Here is a 22,654-nt window from a genome sequence, read left to right as displayed (position 1 = left end):
GCAACAGTAGCTCCCACTAATGTACTGCTTGTTTTCCAAATTGCCTTAGCCTGCTTATTATTTGTTCGATGTTTTTCGTTAAATTACAGCATCCATACAAAATGTCCCCTAAGCTCTGTAGAATGTCTTATCTTTGAAATTTAGCCTAGTATGACACACAAAAAAAACAGAAACTGATAAACAGGTAATGATAATACAGCATACCTTGAAGGCATTTTTCCCATATTAGTAGTTGTTTTATTTTCAGTACTTAGAATAATGAAAAGGGCAAAATCTTATTCAGTAAATGTTGAACTAAATAAAGTTCAAAAAGGTAACATCTATAATTCAGTTAATAAAGTGACAAAAGACAAGGTGATTTCATAAAATGCTTAAGTAGGGTCAAAAGCCTCTATGGGTGCATTTCCTTTAGAACATAATACTGCAGTTCTACCTAATTCTCCAGTAGCTTAAAAAAAGTCTCACTTGCTCCTTAGGAATAACATGTGATGTTATCAGTTAATTTTTGCATATATCACTCACTTTTGTGAATCCATTTTTGCCTCCTCTCATTCCCTTACCCTGCAAAGAACAGTACCAAATCTAAGACAGTTGAACCTCACATCCTCAAAACACCCAACCTATGCTTCACTACACCAAGACTCTTCTTGTTCTAAGCTATGGAGTTGGAAGTGTAGTCCTGTGGACCCAGCTCTCCCTCATGTTCAGGAACCTAGATCACAAGGTGAAAGAGAGGGACTAGGAGAAGCGGAAAATTTCTAAAATATCCAGTTATCTGTTCTCTGCCAGAAAATGCACAATAGATATCAAAATGTGCAGCTGCTTAGCTGGTGAACAAATGACATCACCCGAATGTCATCTGATACCAACATTTATAGTTTTAAATGTCCAGAACTTAACTCTTTAACTTCCCCTGAAAACCTGGCACTTCCTCTTATGTCCCTTATCTTGGCAGAGGACATCACGATAGCCAACCATCCAAGAGACAGATAAATTAGAATCATCTTTTTTTTAAAGATTTTTTTATTTATTTGAGAGAGAGAGACAGAGAGAATGAGTGGGTGGCAGGGCAGAGAGGAAGGGAGACAAAGACCCCCAGCAGAGCAGGGAGCCCGACCCTGCTCGGCTTGGTCCCAGGACCCTGCGATCATGACCTGAGCAGAAGGCAAACACTCAGCTGACTGAGCCACCAGGTGCCCCGATTAGAACCATCTTTAATTCTTCCTTTGACCTTCTTATTTGATAGCAATTCAGTGCACACCTCATTACCAATTTTAGGGTATGATTAGTTTTATTATTTGTTATTTATTATTTGATGTCTATCTACTTCTAAAATGAGTTTTAAATCTTAAATATATAAAATTCATTGCACTGTTAAATAAGCCTCCTACGTCATCCATATCAGTTAATAAGTTAACACATGTCAAAAGACCACTAGCTACCTGCCTAATAGCCAACCACTAGTTCTTCTGTACTAACAAAACACTGGGTTTTAAGGGTGGCCTTGTGCCAGCATGAATAACCACATTTCCCAGACTTCCTTACAAGTGTATATGGCCATGTGACCAAATCCTAGTTAATGAGATAGAAGTGAAAGTTGTTGAGCAGGAAGGGAGACAATTGGTGGACACTCATTCATTTGCTTTTTTTTTTTCCCCTTCCACCTGGAATGTAAGAGACATTGGTTTTATCATGGAAATGCTACATAAGTCTTGGACTGCCTACATCCAGAGAAAATAAACCTCCATCTTGTTAACTCATTATTACTTTAAGTTTCTGTTACTAACATCCAAATGCACCTTGTAATGGATGTGCTATTCCTATAGAAATTATTGTTTTGGTTTCTGAAGAAGATATACCAGCCTAAATGCAAAGTCATAAGCACAATGCCTTTGGACATATCATTTTTGCCACAGCCTACACTTACCTATTTTCTGTGAGCAGTAATCTGGATATCTGCTGGTAAAGCACTATTTTCCCTTGATCCATGTGCTTTAGATGGTGTTGATGCCGATCCTGGCTCCAAGACCGGCCAAATGACTTAGATCTAAAATAACTGTGGAATCCCATCTTCCTGGCCATGGAACTGGTTCAGAGACGAACACAGGATCCAACTAAGACCAGCTAGAGTCAAGCCCAGAACTCATTTTCAGATTCTTAAAGAATATAGCTTCTCTTTTGAGCTGGATTTGAATCTGAGAGGGTACCTACCTGCATTGCTGGTCCCCATCTCACACCTACACAGAACCTAAGGATGAAGTCACATAAAGAAGGCAGAGAGAAAGATAGATAACATATTCCCAAACTAAAAAATTTCTTTTTTGCTTAAACCAGGCTCCTAACCACTACAAATAATAATGAACTTAGGTTCCATTTTTAATTTTGTTTTTTAAATAAAGAGAATTACCACAAAATGACCTTCCATAAAATGCCACAACTCAAATGAAATAAAAGGAAGCTTCATTGTACGTTTCCTCCATAAGACAACTGGCTCCCAGGCAGCAGCTTTAAAAAATGTCTTTTAAATTACATATTCTTCAATCTCAAACACAGAGCCTGAAACATCGGAGCTAAACTACTGAGCTACCATATCAGAGGGATACTATTTATTAGGGGGTTTTGAACTTAAAATAAGAAATTTTCAATTGTATTAACTTCCAGAATCAGGTAAATTTGACACAGTTTTCAAATCCCTGTAAATTAAATTAAATCCCAATAAAATTACGCCATGGTCTGAGATTCATGCCGTCAAAGTTTAGAAAATCCATACAGAAAAAAGAAAATGTACAGGCTGAGTTCATATAATGCTCTGCATGCCTCCATCAGCTAAACCAAGATGTGTATAACTGTTAGATCTTAAGGAAGGAAAGAATAATACAACTATTTTGTTTCTAGGTGCAAAGTGAATTTATAAGATCAATCTTTGTAAAGAAATAAAATACTAATAGCCTTTATCTAACAGGCCCACTATTAAGAAAACTAATTAAACTTAACTATATTTCAATAAGTTTAGCCTATTTTAAAATAAGAATATTTCCCAAAAATCATTCCAGGCATTTTAAAACACTGTCTATCTGGCGCTATAATCTTTGATGTGAAAAACTAGTCCTTTTATGGCAATGCAAAGGTAAGAACTATTTTTGTCCTTTATTCTAATGAACAATAATGGAACACAGAATAGAAGCAGTGCCTGAAGTTAACCAGAGAGCAGTAATATTATATCCACAGATGCTATACTCTCAAATAGTATGAATTTATTTTCTAATTGTCCTTTCTTTCTTGGCCTCTACCTTTCCTTTTTACATGGAGTAAGTAAGTACTATTAAGGTATATTGTGAATCTGTTTAAAAGTTTACTTATCTCTTCATTATTTCATTACATTTCTAATTAATGCAATAAACATTTTTTAATGCTAATCATTTTATTAAGTGCTCTTGTGAGGGAAAAAAATGCACCCAGCCTTCACTATATACATTTTCTTTTAGCCAAGTTACTTAGTAAATCCCAAACTACCCAAAAGAATTCATCCAAAACATATATGATATACAACTATATCAACATAAATACACTCAAGAATGAAAGTTGACCCAAAATATCTATAAAATTATGTATGTAACCATATATCTGTAACATGTGTCTCAGTGTTATAAGCTAAATATTATACTAAATAACAAAGCTGATTTTCAGTTGTGCCTCATAGGATTTGGGTTTACTGTTTTTAAATCTTACCTTGTATTCAAAATTATCCATATATACAAGCCTGACTAGGAAAAAAATGTGCATTCTTTAGAACAACTTTAATCAACGTATTGCAGAATTATTATCTATTTCCATCCTGAACTGGCTTTGGTGACTGTTATATTGCTGGACCTTATACAAACAGAATATTTTTAAAAAGCTTCATTTATATTTTCCCAATCAATCTATTGACAAAAACAGTTTTGCTTTCATTAAGAATATGAAAAAGATAAATGTTACAATAACAATATATACTTGGTATGCAATTTTAAATATTTTCTCTACCTACATTATTGCCTCTGCTGTTAATTGATTAAACATTCACCTGAATGTCTTCCTTAAACAACTCTAATATAAGTTTCTGTGCAGTGTATATATGCTGCATTCTCCGCAGTACATCTTCAATGTGTGGGTGGGCCTCATTCAATCAGTTAAAGGCCTTAAGAGAAAGCACACTGAAGTCCCCCAGGAAAAGAGGCAATTCAGCCTCAGACTATCTTTGGACTTGAGCTGCAACATCAACTCTTCCCTGGGTCCCCAGCTTGACAACCTACCCAGCAGATCTTGGACCTGTCAACCTCCACAATCACATAACCCAATTCATACTCATTCATTCTCTCTCTTTCTCTCTCTCTCCCCACTTTCATCCCTTCCTACCTCTCTTCACATATGTGTGTGAGTGCGCGCGCGCGTGTGTATTATTGGTTCATTTCTATAGGGAACCCTAATATATTCATTATTCCATGGGGTCAGCTACATTTCATGAGACTAAAAATCTATTTTAAAATACTCTTTAAGGCAAGAAGTTTCTGGAGAAAAATATATACCAGCTTAAATATAGCCAAGCCCTAAACTAAAGATGGTACATTATTATAAAAAGAATGAATTGTACAAATGTATAAAGAACAACCTATGGGATTTATCACTAGAATAGAAGTGAAGAAATGAGTAGATAATATAGACTACTCCATAATTACCACCATATTTCTTTGATTCTAAGCCATACCATTTGGTTTTTTAACACTTGAAAACATCTAAAATTGTGATGCACATTATAATCACTCTCAGCCAGGTGGCAGTCCTGAATAGTTATCATATGCCTGTGCATACACATCAAAATTTGCAGAATCCATGCCAGGGGCTGAGAGAAAAACTCAGATATATAATAATAATGGAAACACTCTTTTAAGAAATGTTGCAACACCAACTCTCCATGACACAGAGGATGATGTTGTCTGGAAAAGCATGCACAGTGAATGAAGAAGAGATTCAAATCTGTCTTTGAACTAGAAGAAGTTTAAGGAATGCTTTGATCAATTTACTTACATTTTCCTTTTTTGTATGCATAAAGTGATGACATTTTTTTTATTTTTTTAAGATTTTATTTATTTATTCATGAGAGAGAGAGAGAGAGAGAGAGAGGCAGAGGGAGAAGCAGGCTCCCAAGGAGGAGGGAGCCCGATGCGGGACTCGATCCCAGGACCCTGGGATCATGACCTGAGCTGAAGGCAGACGCTTAACCATCTGAGCCACCCAGGCGCCCCAAGTAATGACATTTTTAAAATTACCTTTCAAAAGGTTCTTCCAACATGTATACAATTATACTAAGAAAGGGCTGTTCCATAATTGAAATTGTAGAGGGTTTTTTTTTCCAAGTAAATAAAAGAACAATGTGTCTTCAATGAAAATTATCTTAACTGTGATGAAAAATAGCAGTGTCCTGGCTATCAGAATTTCTAGTGTGCAGAACTAATGACAACTTCAAAGACATGGTGGGCCTTTACTCTATACCAGCAGTTCTCAAAATTAAATGTGCATCAGAATCTCCTGGAGAGCTTAAAGATTGCTAGGCCCCAACTCCGAGCTTGTGGTTCAAGGCAGCACAACTCATACAAGACGTCACTCAACAGCAGGGCTGAGAATCTTCATGTACTCTTTGATTTGGGCAGGATGAGCTCAGGGGCAAAGAGTTGAGTCTGCAGAGAAAGGTCGTCAGTACCTGCCCCTGCACAGGAAAAGGGGAAGCAATGACTGCCTTGTGAGTGATCCATTTCCAAACCCAATTCTGACACCAACAATCTGTGTCATAACTGCACAAGGCACTAACATTTCCAATTATTAATCTGAAAAAAGAGAAACTGGAATTAAGACCCCCTCTAGCTCTAAAATTCTAAAATCTTTGGCCACAAAAAAAGAAAAAAAAAGTCTAATTTAGGGCACTCATGATCTGTAAAGGTTTTCTACTCAGGCCTCACTCAAAATATAACTTCTAACATTCTGATTAATGGACCCAGAACGCAGAACTTCCAAAACAGCGGAGTGAGGAGTTCAGCAATTCTTCTCTCCCAAAACAATGATAAAACCGCCAGAATTGTCAAAACCCTTTTCAGGACCCTGGAAAATGCCCAAAGGCTTACAAGAAAGCTTTATTCAACAAGAACTACTGAACTCGGGGTAAGAACAGTGGAAGCAGCGTTTGAGCTTGGAGCCGTCCCCATACCCCATCACCCTCCACTTGCATCCGTGCAGCTGTTCTACCTGGGCTGGGCAAGGCATGAAAGGCAGCACTTCTGCTGCTTCAGGGAACTCACCTGATTTGGAGCAAAGTGTGGGAAAGCACCATGCCCACAGGCACTGTCAAAAAGAATAGCAAGCTCTCTGGCAAAAATCAGAGGAGGCCAATATCATAGCTGTGTGTCGTTGTGACCCTGGCTAACATTATTGGACCAGAAAAATACTGAAATCGTGAGTACCTACCCCTCCATCACACCTAATCCCCAAGGAAGTTGCCTGCCAGTTTCTCTGCTCTCCTTGCTCATCACCTCTTTTCCTCACCCTTCCACTATGGGGATAAGAGTTTTAGTATGAGATCCAAAGACATTACTCCACTTCCGCTGTGCAGATGACAATTATATCTACTTCTTAACTCTCAACTGGGTCCTAGGTTGGTAAGACTGTAAAGCAGCTAAGCTCCAAGCAGAATAGGTTTTATTACAAACACTAATAAGAGTCAGCGAGGATACTGGCCTGGAAAATCACCATTTCTTTTGGTCTCTTGTGACACTGAGGCTAGGGAACAGAGATATTTTTCTCAACCTAGGACTGAAGTCCCATCTTCTGCTGTCAAAGAAAAATGAGAATGCTGACTTTGTAATCTCAATCTATAACAATGGAAAATGGAATTTTCCTTCACCCAAAGAGGTGGTAAGTTGCGGTGAGGAATATTCATAATAAACATTAAAGATGTAAAGTTAATATTGAATATTAAAGAAGTTCTCCCTGCTGATGCTTTAATTTTATATAATTTATTCTTCTTACTGACAAGAATGAGTTAAAGATTGGCAGATGTTTATTTCAATATAAAATCTATGTTCTCAGAATGAGAACATTCTTATTCATTGTAATAAAGAAAAATTTACACAAGAGAGCAATTTTCCCTTTAATACAGCAACACCTTCTGAGCATCATAGGCACTCCATAAGTGTCTTGAATTAAATTAATAATTTTAAACAATTGTTGCAAAAAATTTCTATTCATTTTATTGTTTACAATTATTATCTGAAAGTAAACATTATATTCTTAGAAATCTATCGAGAACATCCATTTGATGATATTCAATGTTAGTGCTTTCCTGGTTTCATTATTTTACTCAGGTTTACTGTTAGTAAAATGACCATGAAGTAATAAAGTAATCTGGTAAATAAAATATTTAGGTTTCTAGGGAGGATGCAAATACACTAGAACAAGCTGGTCATGACAGATAATGGTTAAATTTTGCAGTTTACTCTCTAGATACTACTGACTCCAATCAATGTTACATCAATAAATTTGAAATGTTATTTATAAGTAATAATTCATATAACACAAAATTAAACATATTGCTTTTGTGTACTTAAATTATCACTTTATGAACAATCCACTGACTTTAGTACTATTAACATTAGAAAACTGAACACAATAAATTAAAATCCCAACAACTGAAACCAAACTCAAAACAATATGTTACTAATTCACTCATTTAAGGTAGCTTATAATTTTTTTCACTCACTAAAGAAAATATTCTAGGAAGCAATGAAAAATATAGCAAAAATCTAAAATATGTAATGTATTTAAGCTCTTAACTTGATAATTCCACTTCTAGGAACCTATCCTAATAAAATCACCCAAAATGTTGAGGCCTATTAGTGAACAGGGACGTACATCAAGACATTATTTACGGCTGTAAATAATGCACAAGGCACTAAACAACCTAAACGTATCCAATAGAGAAATTTAGTAAATTATGATGTAGCCAAACAATGGGTTATTGTATGATCATTAAAACTGGCTATGAAAAATTTTTACTCATGTGGGAGGCATATAATTATTTGAGAAAGAATATAAATGATTTACAATAAATTGTATAATATCATTTATTTTATCATGAATGAATGAGTGATAAAATTGCAGAATATCTATTTTAATTTACTAAACCTAAACAAATATACCTCACCTGGGATATTATATTCACCATCTATCTGTTTTACATGTCCCAATCCATTTTTTTGTGTGTTAAAGTTCAGAATATTTTAAAGCAAAGCTATGGAAATAATCACTTAGGAATCATATGTCAGGATGAAGTTTTCTATACAGTATTAATAAAACCTCTTAAAATAAATCTATAAAATTGGCTAATTCCAAAAGAGACTGATTTCTAAGTAGTACATAAGCATTATGAATGTGAATTACATTTTGCATTTATTTTGGTACTTGGAATATTTACTAAACTACCTCTGAGGTTAACACTTCTAGAGTAAATCAAAATGTAAACTAAGTGATCCCAGATTCCAGGAATTCGAGCCAAGACTCAGATCATCAAGTAAAAATAGCTAGCAGTGAAGTTACAGTACCAGTTATATTTGTTTGAAGTGCTATTCGCACCCCAAATCAGAAAAATTAGGAACACACAGTACATACTGAATTCATTTAAAAAATTTTTCCTTTTGTGGGGCACCTGGGTGGCTCAGTCGGTTAAGCGTCTGCCCTCGGCTTAGGTCATGATCCCAGGGTCCTGGGATCGAGCCCTACATCAGGCTCCCTGCTCAGCGGGGAGCCTGCTTCTCTCTCTCCCTCTGTCTGCTGCTCTGCCTACTTATGCTCTCTCTCTATATGTGTCAAATAAATAAATAAAATCTTTAAAAAAACAAAAAATAAAAAAATAAAAATTTTTCCTTTTAGAGACAGAAAGAAAGTAAAGTCCTAGAAATCTTTTTTTTCCTAATCAAAGTGGGAGCAACTGTTTTTTAAGTACTGATTTCAGTTTGGCCATGTCAGGTTTGAGATTATCAACATCATGTCCGCACAGAAACTCCAGGCAGCAGTCAGAAATTAAAATAATTGCTAATCAAAAATAAATAAATAAATAACCTGCAGTTCTTCTTCCCTTGCCTGCCTTTTTACTTCTGGGTATTATTCAAAAGATCCTAGTTTGAGCTCCCCAGAAACAAACCCTAAAATGAGGATTCACGTATAAGTAGTTTATTTGGGGATGTGCAAGAAACACTGAGAGGGGATCAGGGAAGTGAGACAGGCAAGAGAAGGCAGCCAGTAAAGGGTAGGTTACAAAGCCAGCTACACTGTGGGCGGCTGGAGTTTAATTCCCTAGGGAACTCAGAGACCGGTGTAAAATACAACTGCTTCAGAGTTCACCCAAACAGGGGTCAATCACTGGTTGAGGGCTGCTATAGGGGTGCAGTAGGTATTAGTTTCATGGCACTTCCAGCCCTCCTGGGAGAGTGAGAGTGAGAGTGAGAGGGGAAGGAGGCCTGCACAAAGGGTCCCTAGTCCCAAGGCTTCTGGAAAAGTCCTCTTAAGCCCTAGGGGAAGAAATGCAGACATTGGCAGGCAACTGAAAATAGGAAGAGCATAATGAGGTGGTAAGGTGCCAGGGATATGGGCAAGGCACTGAGGGCATCAACTCAAACAACTATCCCTTAATTACATTATCTGTGCCCAAGACTTCAATGATCCTTTACCTGATGGATCCATTCCACACATGACCTTTAAATTCAACCAAAAGAACATCCACCACAGCCTGGCTATCATGTTAAAATATTAGCACTGGTTCTTACCAAGGTCTGGTATCCAGTTTCCATATGGAGTTTTTAAGAATGACAGTCTGGCTTAGGTGGGTGGTGCCAGAAGATTTGATAATTGCATAGCAAATATACTACAGTTTATATTGTTTATTTGTTGTATTTGTTGTATTTGCATAGGTTTCTATATTTACTTAGATTGGGTGTGTGTGTGTGTGTGTGTGTGTGTGTGTGTGTGTAACTTTGATGGAGCCGATGGGAGAATGGTCATATGTGGCTCACATCCACAGGATACCCCTCAGTGGCCCACAGCCAGAACCTTAATTGTCAACTCTACTGCATTCCCTGGAGTTTGCTGGACTCTTGGCTCTGTATCCCATCCCTGAATGCATCTTCTGGACCCTGCAGTTTTACAACCCACTCAGTCTTATCTTCTAGTTCTTGGCACATAATCCTTGGTTCTTCCTGCTGCTAAGGTTCTGAGGCCTCTGCCATCTCCAATAATGAAACTTCGTATTCTAGTCCCTCTGCCCTGTAAAAACCCATCAATAGTCCTAGACATCCTAAAAATAGAAGGTAAGTGAAGAACAAAATAAGATATGGAAAGAAGGGATTTAGACCAGCTGAACCTCTAGTTCCTAACTCTCCTTAGAACTCCAGTTCCTACTGCCAAAGCTTTTCCCTCACATTTCATACTTAAGTATCATTTTCTAACTCAAAATGTCAACAATCCCAATAAGGACATATGTCTACCAAAAGACCTAGACAAGAATGTTAATATCAGCTTTAGTAATAATAGCCCAAACCAGAAACAACCCAAATATCAATGAAACATAAGATGAATACATAAATTGTGGTATATTCACATGATGGAACTACACAACAATACAAAAGAATGAACTACAGCTATTCACAACATGAATTGCTAACAGCACACTGATGAGTGAAGAGAGCTGGGTATAAAATAGTGTGTCTATATATTCTGTATTATTTCATTTAGATGTGGTTCAAGAATGGAAAATAACTAAAAGTGAACCACTTTCTTACACTAGATACAAAAATAAATTCAAAATGGATTAAAGATCTAAATGTGAGACCCGAAACCAAAAATCGTAGAAGAGAGCACAGGCAGTGATTTCTCTGACATCAGCTGTAGCAACATTTTTCTAGAGATGCCTCCTGAGGCAAGGGAAATAAAAGCAAAAATAAACTACTGGGACTACATCAAAATAAAAAGCTTCTGCACAGCAAAGGAGACAGTCAATGAAACTAAAAGGCAGCCTACTGAATGGGAGAAGATACTGCAAATGACATATCTGATAAAAGGTTAGTATCCAAAATATATAAAGAACTTAAAATAAAAAAAGAACTTATACAAATCAACACTCCTAAAACAAATAAACCAATTTAAAAATGGGCAGGAGACATGAAGAGACATTTCTCCAAAGAAAACACCCAAAAAGACACACGAAAAGATGCTCAATATCACTCATCATCAGGGAAATGCAAATCAAAAACTACAATGAGATACCACCTTGTACTTGTTGGAATGACTAAAATAAAAAACACAAGAAACAAGTGTCAGTGAGGATGTGGAGAAAAAGGAACCTTTCTGCACTGTTGGTGTGAATGCAAATTGCTGTAGCCACTGTGGAAAATAGTATGGAGGTTCCTCAAAAAGTTAAAAATAGGACTACCCTATAATCCAGTAATTGTGCTACTGCATATTTGCCCAAAAAATACAAAAACACTAATTCAAAGGGATACATACACCCCTGTTTACTGTAGCAATGTTTACAATAGCCAAGTTATGGAAATAACCCAAGTATCCATCAATAGATGAGTGGATAAAGAAGATGTGGTATATATATACAACCGAATATTATTCAGCCATAAAAAAGAATGAAATCTTGCCATTTGCAACGACATGGATGGAGCTAGAAAGTATTATGCTAAGTGAAATAAGTCAGTCAGAGAAAGACAAATACCAGATGAGTTCACTTATATGTGGAATTTAAGAAATAGAATAAATGAGCAAAGGAAAAAAGAGAGAAAGAGACAAGCCAATGAACAGTCTTAACTATAGAGAACTGATGGTTACCAGAGGGAGGGAGGATGGGGGAACGGGTGAAATAGGTGATGGGGATTCAGAAGTACACTGGGTGATGTATAACATTGTTGAAAACAATATTGTACACCTGAAACTAATATAACACTGTATGTTAACTATACTGGAAGTAAAAGAAAAAAAAGAATGGGAAAAACTAAATCTAAAGTGATAGAAGTCAAAATAAAGGTCACCTCTAGGCAGGATCAGGGATCACTGACTGAGAATAGTCATGAGGGAACATTTTGGGATGATGGAAATGTTCTATATCTTGACCTAGGTGATGTTTACATAAATGTATACATACTTAAAAATCCATCAAGCTGTACCTTAAGATTTGTGCAGTTTACTCTATAGGTTACATATATTTGTGTGTGTGACCTCAGTTTTTAAAAAGGTAGTAATATATAACCATCAGAAATAGAAGGAGACTCCAGGGTCACAGAATTCAAGGGAGAACAAGATTTCCAAAAAGGTACAGTTTAGGCAACCATATGAGTATTACAGAAGGAAAGATCCAAAAAGAAAAAGGAAAGATCAAAAAAAATATGCACTAATACCATACTGCTTACTAGTCATTTTATTAGGAGAGTGCAGGGTGTGATTATTTTGCAGGCAGCAACAGAAAAAGATTACTACCAGTTTACTAGATAGGAGGAAGAGATGACCTTCAAAAAGTAACAGGGGAAAAAAAAATGGCATGTAGTTTAATGGAAAAAAGCCCTAAAGGAAAGATTTGAGTTTTCTTGATTTTTTGTTTTTTTGTTTTGGTGAGGAGGGATATGATAGAAAAAAACTTAAGTATGTTTGAGAGCCAGTATGTTAAAAATAATTAAAAATACAAGAGAAATGAAATGCCTAATGGGCTAGGTACAAGGGTCCAACTACAGCACACACACCAAATCCAGCCCACTACTTATTTTATAAATAAAGATTTAGTGGAACAGACACCCCCATTTCTTTATGTATTGTCTAAGGCTGCTTTTGCCCTAAAAAGGCAGGATTGAATAGCTGTAATAGAAACCATCTGACCACACACAGGAAAGTTTACTGACCCCTTCAACAAGTATCCTCTAGGAGTCAAGAAGAGAGAGAATTAACAGAATTAGGAAGGTTACCCCCGGGAAAAGAGTAGAAAATGTGTGATTATGCCAACATGTAGTGAAAAAGCAAAGGAGGGATATAAAAAATCATCCCTGGGGCGCCCAGGTGGTGCAATCAGTTAAGCATCCAACTCTTGGTTTCGGCTCAGGTCATGATCTCAGGGTCGTCAGATGGAGGCCTGCGTTAGGTTCCGAGATCAGCACAGAGTCTGCTTAAGACTCTCCCTCCCTCTCCCTCCCTCCACCCCCCACCCCTCTCTAAAATAAATAAATTATTATTTTTTTAAATTAGTCCTATTCTATGCTAGGAAATGAGCAGTGCACTGAATACCCATAAAAAATCAGAAATGGTTTCAGGCTCCCAGAAACTAAGCCAACTATAAAAACATTAACAACTACTACTGTTACATCTATGACTTCAGCAATGACTAATGTTAATATCATACTGCTTACTGAACACTTCCACCTGGATATTCTCAATGCCACCACAAACTCAAAATATCCAAACCAAACTCATAATCTTGGCACCTTCCTCTCCCTCAATCCCTAGTAATTCCATCCTTAAGTCTTGTTTTCTTTATCCTCTAACTATCTCTGGAATCCATCTACTTGTTACAATCCCCTTAACCTCCACATCTAGTTCTGGCTGCCATCAATCTCTCATTTGGACCACTGCACTAGGTTCCTAATAGATGTACTGATGTCCACTCTGAGTCCCCTGCAATCCACTTTCTACAGCACAGATTCCAAAAAATACACACACAATGGAATATTACTCAGCCATAAAAAAGAATGAGACCTTGCCATTTGCAACAATATGGATGAGCCTAGAGGGTATTGTGCAAAGTGAAATAAGTCAGAGAAAGACAAACACCATATGATTTCACTTATATGTGGTATCTAAAAAACAAAACAAATGAACTAAGTAGAAACAGACACATAAATACAGAGAACAAACTGGTGGTTGCCAGAGGGGAGGGGGTGGAGGTGAGCAGAAAAGGAGTGGGAGATACAGGCTTTCAGTTATGGACTGAGTAAGTCACGGGGATGAAAGATATAGCATAAGGAATACAATCAATAGTAACATAATAGCACTGTATGGTGATACACACTTGTGAGCATAGCATAATATATAAAGTCCTCAAATCACTATGTTGCATACCTGAAACTTATGTAAGAGTGTGTCAACTACACTTCAATTCAAAAAAATGCAAATCGAATCATAAATCATGTCATGTTACTCTCCCATTTCCCTTCCCCCCCACTACCCTAGCTGGCTTAAACTCCTTTGATAGCTTTTCAATGCTCATCTGGTAAAATTCAAAAGCCCACTCATGGCCAAAAAAGACCTTTCCAAAAAAGCCCTTGGTACTAGTCAATTTAACTAAGCTAACAATATTTCCTAGAAATTAGTTCCAGGTTAGTTAGCCAAAAAGAAATCTGCATGCAATTTTGAGTAAAGCAATAAGTATTATGCTCTGAGTGTCAGTATAAGGCACCACACACTGTTTGCTTGCACATGTTGACACTGATCTGTTTGCTCCCCTTGTTGACATAGGAAGCATCTGAGCCTACAGCTACTCCAGCTCCTTGCCAGACCTTCAGGTTTCTGAATCCTGGCACATCTAGCTTCCCTGGACCAGGCACATGTGAAGCTCTTGGCAAAGAATACCAGCTCTTTCTGGAGAACACCCCCATTGTCAAGACTGGAGAGGGCAAGAGTCAGGTATAGGCTCTAGTTTGTTCTTAGGGGTTCCAATTTATCCTAGTGGGATCTAGTTTATCTTAGTTGTTCCTTCTGATTGCTAACGCTGCTGACCCACCACCAGATACAAGATACAAGCCCTCTATAAACTTCTCCTTATCCCTATCATAAATGTCTTATTCCATATCACTCTTAGTGATTCTGCTTCCCTAATGGAACCCCTAACAGATATAAGTGTCTACTAGCCTGCCTATCTTTCCAGCCTGATTCTTAGCCACTTTCTCTGTGCCATAACCACCCACTGCATAGACCCACTACATAGACTTTATACATGCTATTTTTTGACTGGAATCCACCCCCATCTGTCCCTGGCCTTTGCCTAGTTAGAGCCCACCTTCCCTGACATTATTCTCACAGCATCAGGTACCTTTCCTTTATAGCATTTATTGTAGCAATTATACATTTATTTTTAATTAATTCTATCTCATCCACCTAAAAATTTGCAAAGAACAGGGACTTTATTTGATTCTGCTCACAGGTGTATTCCAAGAACCCAGAAGAGCACCTGGGACATGGTAAACACTCAGTAAATATTTGTTGAATAAGTGAATGAATGAATGAATGAATACTTGCTCTGTGCCAAGCATTATGCTAAATGCTTTATGTAGATTATCTCATATAAAACTTACAATAACACTTCAAGACTAGTACTATTATCATCCTCCTTTTGCACATGAATAGATGAAATTATATTGCTATAAGTGGTAAGACTCATATCCTTCCACTTATGTGCAAAGAACAGTTTTACTCAGGCATTCACTCTCTTAATCTCTTTGCCCTTCACAGCACTATAAGACCAGTTTAATAGGACTATTTATTTTTTCATGTGACAAATGAAGAAGCTCATATTTAAGAAGTTAGTTAACTTGCCTAAGGCCATACAAGGTACCAGCTACAGCTAGAACACAGATCCAACACCAAGTTCATTGCTTTTTTAAAAACCTGATCCCTCTACCTCCTTGCACCAGGCCCCAAATTTATCCTATACTGTGATCCACATTCAGATTCACCAAATCTCCAATCACAACTGACCTCCACAGTAAACTCTCTATGAGCACTATCTTCATTTTAGAAATCAATAAAGGTGATGGGAAGACATAGCACAGCACTTTAAACACACAGTTGTATGCTAATGAGCAACAATGCCATGGCTTATTTTTTACTGGGATCATTTAAACATACCACAAACTCATAGTAAAAGGGAATAGGGAAGGCGCGTGGGTGGCTCAGTCATTTGGGCGTCTGCCTTTGGCTCGGGTCATGATCCCAGGGTCCTGGGATCGAGCCCCACATCGGGCTCCCTGCTCTCCCTGCTCAACAGGAAGCCTGCTTCTCTCTCCCACTCCCCCTACTTGTGTTCACTCTCTCACTCTCTCTCTCTCTCTCTGTCAAATAAAAAAAATACTTTAAAAAAAAGGGAATGGGGAAAAATGTATATCATACCATATTTATATGAAAAAGTTTTTCAAAGGATGCAGCTAGTTTTTCATAAGGAGAAGGAAGAAAGAAGAAAGAAAAAGAGTAAGGAAGGAAAGTGAAAGGAAGAAGATGGGAGGGAAGGGTTGAAAGTTAAATTTTCCTTCCTAGCAAAATCAAGCCAGCTTTTTCAGTCGCATAGGAAGTATGATTTCATTAGCCTCTACACAATATGCTTAGTCATTAATCCTAAGTAAATCACATGGCCTCTGACAAAGCTGTCCTAAAAACCTATCTGTGTGACACATTCTATATTTCAATTTTCAATCACAAGAGATTCTTATAGTTCCACAATGTCAAAGGAGATAATCTGAGAATGAAGACAGCAGAATAAGACGACAGCACAGATAATCCCACTGACAACACATGTCAGTCTTCGTAAAACTCAACGGTTTAGATACTTCTCACAAATTATAGAATCCAATCCAAGTCAATTATTCCTAGCTTGGGTTTTATCATATTGGAATGCCCTAGAAACAATCCTTCATTCATTCAAAACCTACAATCAAGAAAACCTACAAGAAGAAAACGTTCTTCCATTCTCTACTAATATTTTACCTCCAAACTGTTCTATTGCTTTTGAGTGAATTTAATCTTGTGTCTACAAAGGCTAACAATGTAAAGGATTAAGCACTTCTTTAGGCTTAAAATTCTTCAATTTCCTTAATATTCTTAATAGCAAAGCTTTTTAAACTAAATTATCTGTAAAGCCTCTAAAAGCTAATTTCTCCTCCCGGAATCAGACGTTTCAACATTAAATATATCTAATTTCAATTTTGAATACATGATGCCTGTTGGCTTACCAAGCCTTTCATTTTCAAGTGCACTGACAAGCAGGAATAACAACTTTTATTCTTAGTCACAAAACTTAAAATTCTTTAATTTCCTTTTCAAATATCTGACTCTACCATAGTACAATTTTGCATCATGCTTTTCTGTAAGTCACTGGCATTGGACAATGAATAACATGTACTAAATGCTTAATAGGCACCAAGCACTACTCTAAGAACTTTACATCTATTAACTCATTTAAATTTAAGGCTATAGGCACCCTACAAATGATTTAATAATTAATAGGGTGAAAGAAAATGCACAAAGCAAAAAATAAGATAAGCATGTATTTCATCTAAGCAGAGTTGATGTAGCAATTTACAAACCTATTTACTTGACAGAAGAAATGGTTTGTTGTTACTTGAAGATGGGCTAAATGTAAAAAACACATACATCCTGAAAAAAAATGCTTCTTTTTTTTTTTGGTCTTACAAACACGGTTTTTAAAAAATGCTTTCTCAGTCACCATTATAAAAGCTGTTATTGAAAACCAAGAAGCAAACTAAAGATTACAATAAGAATGAGTAAATTTTTATTTAAATGCAAAGAAAAAGAATAAATTATATATTTGAAATAAAGCAGTAATTTAGATGTTCTTTTTAAAGCAGTTACTATAGAAAATTGTATTGCAAAATAAATATAATAAGCTTTCTAAAATCAAAATCAAAACAAACAACAAAAGCAAGAAGCATACCAGCAGATTCCTAAATATATCTACTTCATACATTGGAAAATATTGACTTTGTTTACAAACATGGAAAATGTTCTTGTCATCATGACATTAAGCCTAACAGATTTTGGCGTCAAGTGAATGATAACATGGCAGAAGCATCTGTAGGTTAACACTCACTTCTTTGTACAATCTAGAAAATATATAACAGATCAAATCTACTACATAGTATCAATATACTTCCGCTAAAATTAGGATTGTTACATATTTGAGGTATTTATTGTAACAAATTCTTGTTATACCTACCCTACAAGTCATTGTGTAAAGTTTAAACTTTAATTTAAAATTACTTTAAAGTATTCAATCTATATTTTTGAGGCAGTTCAATGAAAGTGAACTCTGTAATTCATTGAAAAAATTACCTGGGTAACTGAGCTCCTGATGATAAAAGTAGCCATTTCCTCTCTAATAAGCAGTGCTCTCCCTTTTTATGTCAGCCATATGGTAGTCTATTATTTGACAGAACAATAACAAAAACAAAGCACAGTATTTTCTACATGATATGAAAAGTGTTTAGCACATTGCCTAAAACACAGTAAGCACCACAAAAAAGTTAGTTATAATCATAATTGTTGATATTATTAACCAAGGAAACCAGACATGATACAAACATCTACCATGTCCCACATATTGCACTATAGCTTTACAATTAGGCATTTCAACGCAGAATGAATGCATCAGAGGAGTTTTAAAAAAATATCAATGCCTGGGGGCAGAGCAAGATGGCGGAGGAGTAGGAGACCTAGATTTCGTCTGGTCTCAGGAATTCAGCTGAATAGGGATCAAACCATTCTGAACACCTACGAACTCAACAGGAGATCAAAGAGGAGAGTAGCAACAACTCTCTGAACAGAAAAGCGACCACTTACTGGAAGGTAGGACGTGCGGAGAAGTGAATCCGAGGCGATATTCGGGAGGATAGACGGCGGGGGAGGGGCCTCTGCCGGCCGCTTCTGGCAAGTGATAGAGCCGCGGAGCACAAAGTCGGAACTTTGAGAAGTCGGCTCCGCTGAGGGACGTTGCTGCAGTGGCTAAGCGGGGGGTGGAACCCTCGTGGGACAGTGTGGTCTCAGGATCCTCGGGGTCACAGAAAGACCGGGGGTGCCTGAGTGCGCCAGAGCTCCCAGGTATCGGAGCGGGGAAGCAGGCTGCAGAGACGGGGCCGAGGCGCGGGCTCTCAGCTCGGGGTTGCCATAAACTGTGATCCGCGGCCCAGTCGGGCCACTGCTCCTCCAGCAGGGACCCAACAGGCGGCAGATCCGGGGAGACTCCCCTTCCTTCCCGGGGAGGAGCGGCGCGGGAACGCACCGCAGGGATCTGCTGGGTTTGGAGACTCCACACGGGGTTGGGTGCCAGAGATAGCAACGCTCGGTCACAGGCCGGGTGAGCACGGAGAGCGGCCAGAGACCGGGGACAAGGGAGTGACTGCTTTTCTCTGTGGGCGCACTGAGGAGCGGGGCCCCGAGTTCTCAGCTCCTCCGGGTGGAGATTGGGAGGCCACCATTTTTGCCCTGGTCCTCCAAGGCTGTACGAGAGCTTGCAGGGAACAAAAGCTCCTGAGATCAAACCCAAGCAGCTTGCTTAGCCCGGACCGACAAGGGCGGGGCAATTCAGCCTCCAGCAAAGACATCTGGAAACCACAGCAACAGGCCCCTCCCCCAGAAGATCAGCACGAACAGCCAGCAAGCCAAGACCAAGTTTACCAATCAAGGAGAACGGGAGAACTCCAGCGCTAGGGGAATACTGCACATAGAATTCATGGCTTTTTTTTACCATGATTCATTAGTTCATCAAAGTTAATTTTTGTTACCTGTTTTTTTTTTATTTTTCTTTTTCCCTTTTTCAACCAACATCTTATCAATCTTTTTAAAAAAAAAATTTTTTTTATTTTTCATTTTTAGAGTCATATTTTATCCCTTCATAGTAGTTACCCTTATTTTTGGTATATATATATAAGTTGTTCTCTCTTTAAAATTTTGAGATACAGTTTCTTCTAACAGATCAAAATATACCCTAAATCACTAGTGTATGGCTCTGTTCTAGTCTCCTGCCTGATCACATTCTCTCCTTTTTTCTTTTTTTTTTTCTTAAATCTTCCTTCTTTTTTCAAACAACTTCTTATCTTATCAAGTCCTTTTATAAAATCTTTTATAATTTTCATCTTTACAGTCATCTTCCATCCCTTCATTGTATCAACCCTTATTTTGTATATATATGTCTTTCTTCCTTTAAAATTTTAGGAGGCACTTTTTTCTAACAGACCAAAATACGCCCAAAATCTAGTGTGTGGCACTAATCTATGCACTAGCCTGATCATATTTGATCATATTCTGCTTTTTTTGTATTGTTCTGTTTTTGTTTTTATCTTTTTTTCTTTTTTTTTCCTCTTTCTTTTTTCTTTCTTTCCCTTTCTTTTCCCCTGGTTTCAGGTCTTTTCTGATTTGTATACAGTATATTTGCTGGGGACGTTGTAAACCTGTTAGCATTTTGTTCTCTCATTCATCTGTTCTCCTCTGGACAAAATGACAAGATGAAAAAAATCACCTCAGCAAAAAGAACAAGAGGTAGTACCATCAGCCAGGGACCTACTCAATACGGACATTAGTACGATGTCGGACCTAGAGTTCAGAATCATGACCTTAAAGATACTAGCTGGGCTTGAAAAAAGCGTGGAAGTTATTAGAGAAACGCTTTCTGGAGAAATAAAAGAACTAAAATCTAACCAAGTCGAAATCAAAAAGGCTACTGATGAGGTGCGAGGCAGAAGAGAGAATCAGTGATATAGAAGACCAAATGATGGAAAATAAAGAGGCTGAGAAAAAGAGAAACAACTACAGGATCACGAGGGCAGAATTCGAGAGATAAGTGATACAATAAGACGAAACAACATTAGAATAATTGGGATCCCAGAAGAAGAAGAAAGAGAGAGAGGGGCAGAAGGTATATTGGAGCAAATAATAGCAGAGAACTTCCCTATTGTGAGGAAGGAAACAGACATCAAAATCCAGGAGGCACAGAGAACCCCTCTCAAAATCAAGAATAATAGGTCAACACCCCGACATCTAATAGTAAAACTTATGAGTCTCAGAGACAAAGAGAAAATCCTGAAAGCAGCTCGGGAGAAGAGATATGTAACCTACAATGGTAAAAATATTAGATTGGCAACAGACCTATCCACAGAGACCTGGCAGGCCAGAAAGGACTGGCAAGATATCTTCAGAGCACTAAATGAGAAAAATATGCAGCCAAGAATACTATATCCACCTAGGCTGTCATTAAAAACAGGAGAGATAAAAAGCTTCCAGGACAAACAAAAACTAAAGGAATTTGCAAACACGAAACCAGCCCTCCAAGAAATATTGAAAGGGGTCCTCTAAGCAAAGAGAGAGCCTAAAAGCAGCAAAGATCAGAAAGGTACACAGACAACATACAGTAACAGTCACCTTACAGGCAATACAATGGTACTAAATTCATACCTTTCAATAGTTACCCTGAATGTAAATGGGCTAAATGCCCCAATCAAAAGACACAGGCTATCAGATTGGATTAAAAAACAAGACCCATCCATATGCTGTCTGCAAGAGACTCATTTTAGACCCAAAGACACCCCCAGATTGAAAGTGAGGGGGTGGAAAACCATTTACCATGCTAATGGACACCAAAAGAAAGCTGGGGTGGCAATCCTTATACCAGACAAACTAGATTTTAAAACAAAGACTGTAATAAGAGATGAGGAAGGACACTATATCCTACTTAAAGGGTCTATCCAACAAGAAGATCTAACAATTGTAAATATCTATGCCCCGAACATGGGAGCAGCCAATTATATAAGGCAATTAATAACAAAAGCAAAGAAACACATTGACAACAATACGATAATAGTGGGGGACTTTAACACCCCCCCTGACTGAAATGGACAGATCATCTAAGCAAAAGATCAACAAGGAAATAAAGACTTTAAATGACATACTGGACCAAATGGACTTCACAGACATATTCAGAACATTCCATCCCAAAGCAACGGAATACACATTCTTCTCTAGTGCCCATGGAACATTCTCCAGAATTGATCACATCCTAGGTCACAAATCAGGTCTCAACCGGTATCAAAAGATTGGGATCATTCCCTGCATATGTTCAGACCACAATGCTTTGAAACTAGAACTCAATCACAAGAGGAAAATCGGAAAGAACTCAAATACATGGAGGCTAAAGAGCATCCTACTAAAGAATGAATGGGTCAACCAGAAAATTAAAGAATTAAAAAAATTCATGGAAACCAATGAAAATGAAAACACAACTGTCCAAAATCTTTGGAATACAGCAAAGGCAGTCCTGAGAGGAAAGTATATAGCAATACAAGCCGTTCTCAAGAAACAAGAAAGGTCTCAAATACACAACCTAACCCTACACCTAAAGGAGCTGGAGAAAGAACAGCAAATAAAGCCTAAACCCAGGAGGAGAAAAGAAATAGTAAAGGTCAGAGCAGAAATCAATGAACTAGAAACCAAAAGAACAGTAGAACAGATCAACGAAACTAGGAGCTGGTTCTTTGAAAGAATTAACAAGATTGATAAACCCCTGGCCAGACTGATCAAAAAGAAAAGAGAAATGACCCAAATCAACAAAATCATGAATGAAAGAGGAGAGATCACAACCAACACCAAAGAAATACAAACAATTATAAGAACATATTATGAGCAACTCTATGCCAGCAAATTAGATGACCTGGAAGAAATGGGTGCATTCCTAGAGATGTATCAACTACCAAAACTGAACCAGGAAGAAATAGAAAACCTGAACAGACCTATAACCACTAAGGAAATTGAA

At 37.5% G+C, this 22,654-nt stretch overlaps 1 protein-coding gene across 9 annotated transcripts in view; it reads right to left on the bottom strand.

Annotated features, from left to right (window-relative positions):
• Positions 1-22,654, bottom strand: part of TTLL7 (tubulin tyrosine ligase like 7) — a 159,988-nt gene that overhangs the window by 105,303 nt on the left and 32,031 nt on the right. Inside the window, exons 1-2 of one of the 9 annotated variants that reach the window (XM_073896425.1) lie at positions 18,694-18,759; positions 18,187-18,273 (exon numbers count right to left, since the gene is read on the bottom strand). The exons of 7 other annotated variants lie outside the window; for them this stretch is intronic. The gene's annotated coding sequence lies outside the window, so the exon portion shown is untranslated. Of the gene's footprint in view, positions 1-18,186; positions 18,274-18,693; positions 18,760-22,654 lie in introns of those variants that run through there. One more of the 9 variants, XM_073896424.1, reaches the window with a different exon arrangement.

This window comes from Callorhinus ursinus, unplaced genomic scaffold (assembly GCF_003265705.2).
Source record: "Callorhinus ursinus isolate GAN/ISIS: 27379988/994484 unplaced genomic scaffold, GSC_fseal_2.0 scaffold9, whole genome shotgun sequence".
Lineage (NCBI taxonomy): Eukaryota > Metazoa > Chordata > Mammalia > Carnivora > Otariidae > Callorhinus > Callorhinus ursinus.
Note: the sequence above shows the minus strand (reverse complement) of the source record. Positions and strands in the feature narration are given on the sequence as shown.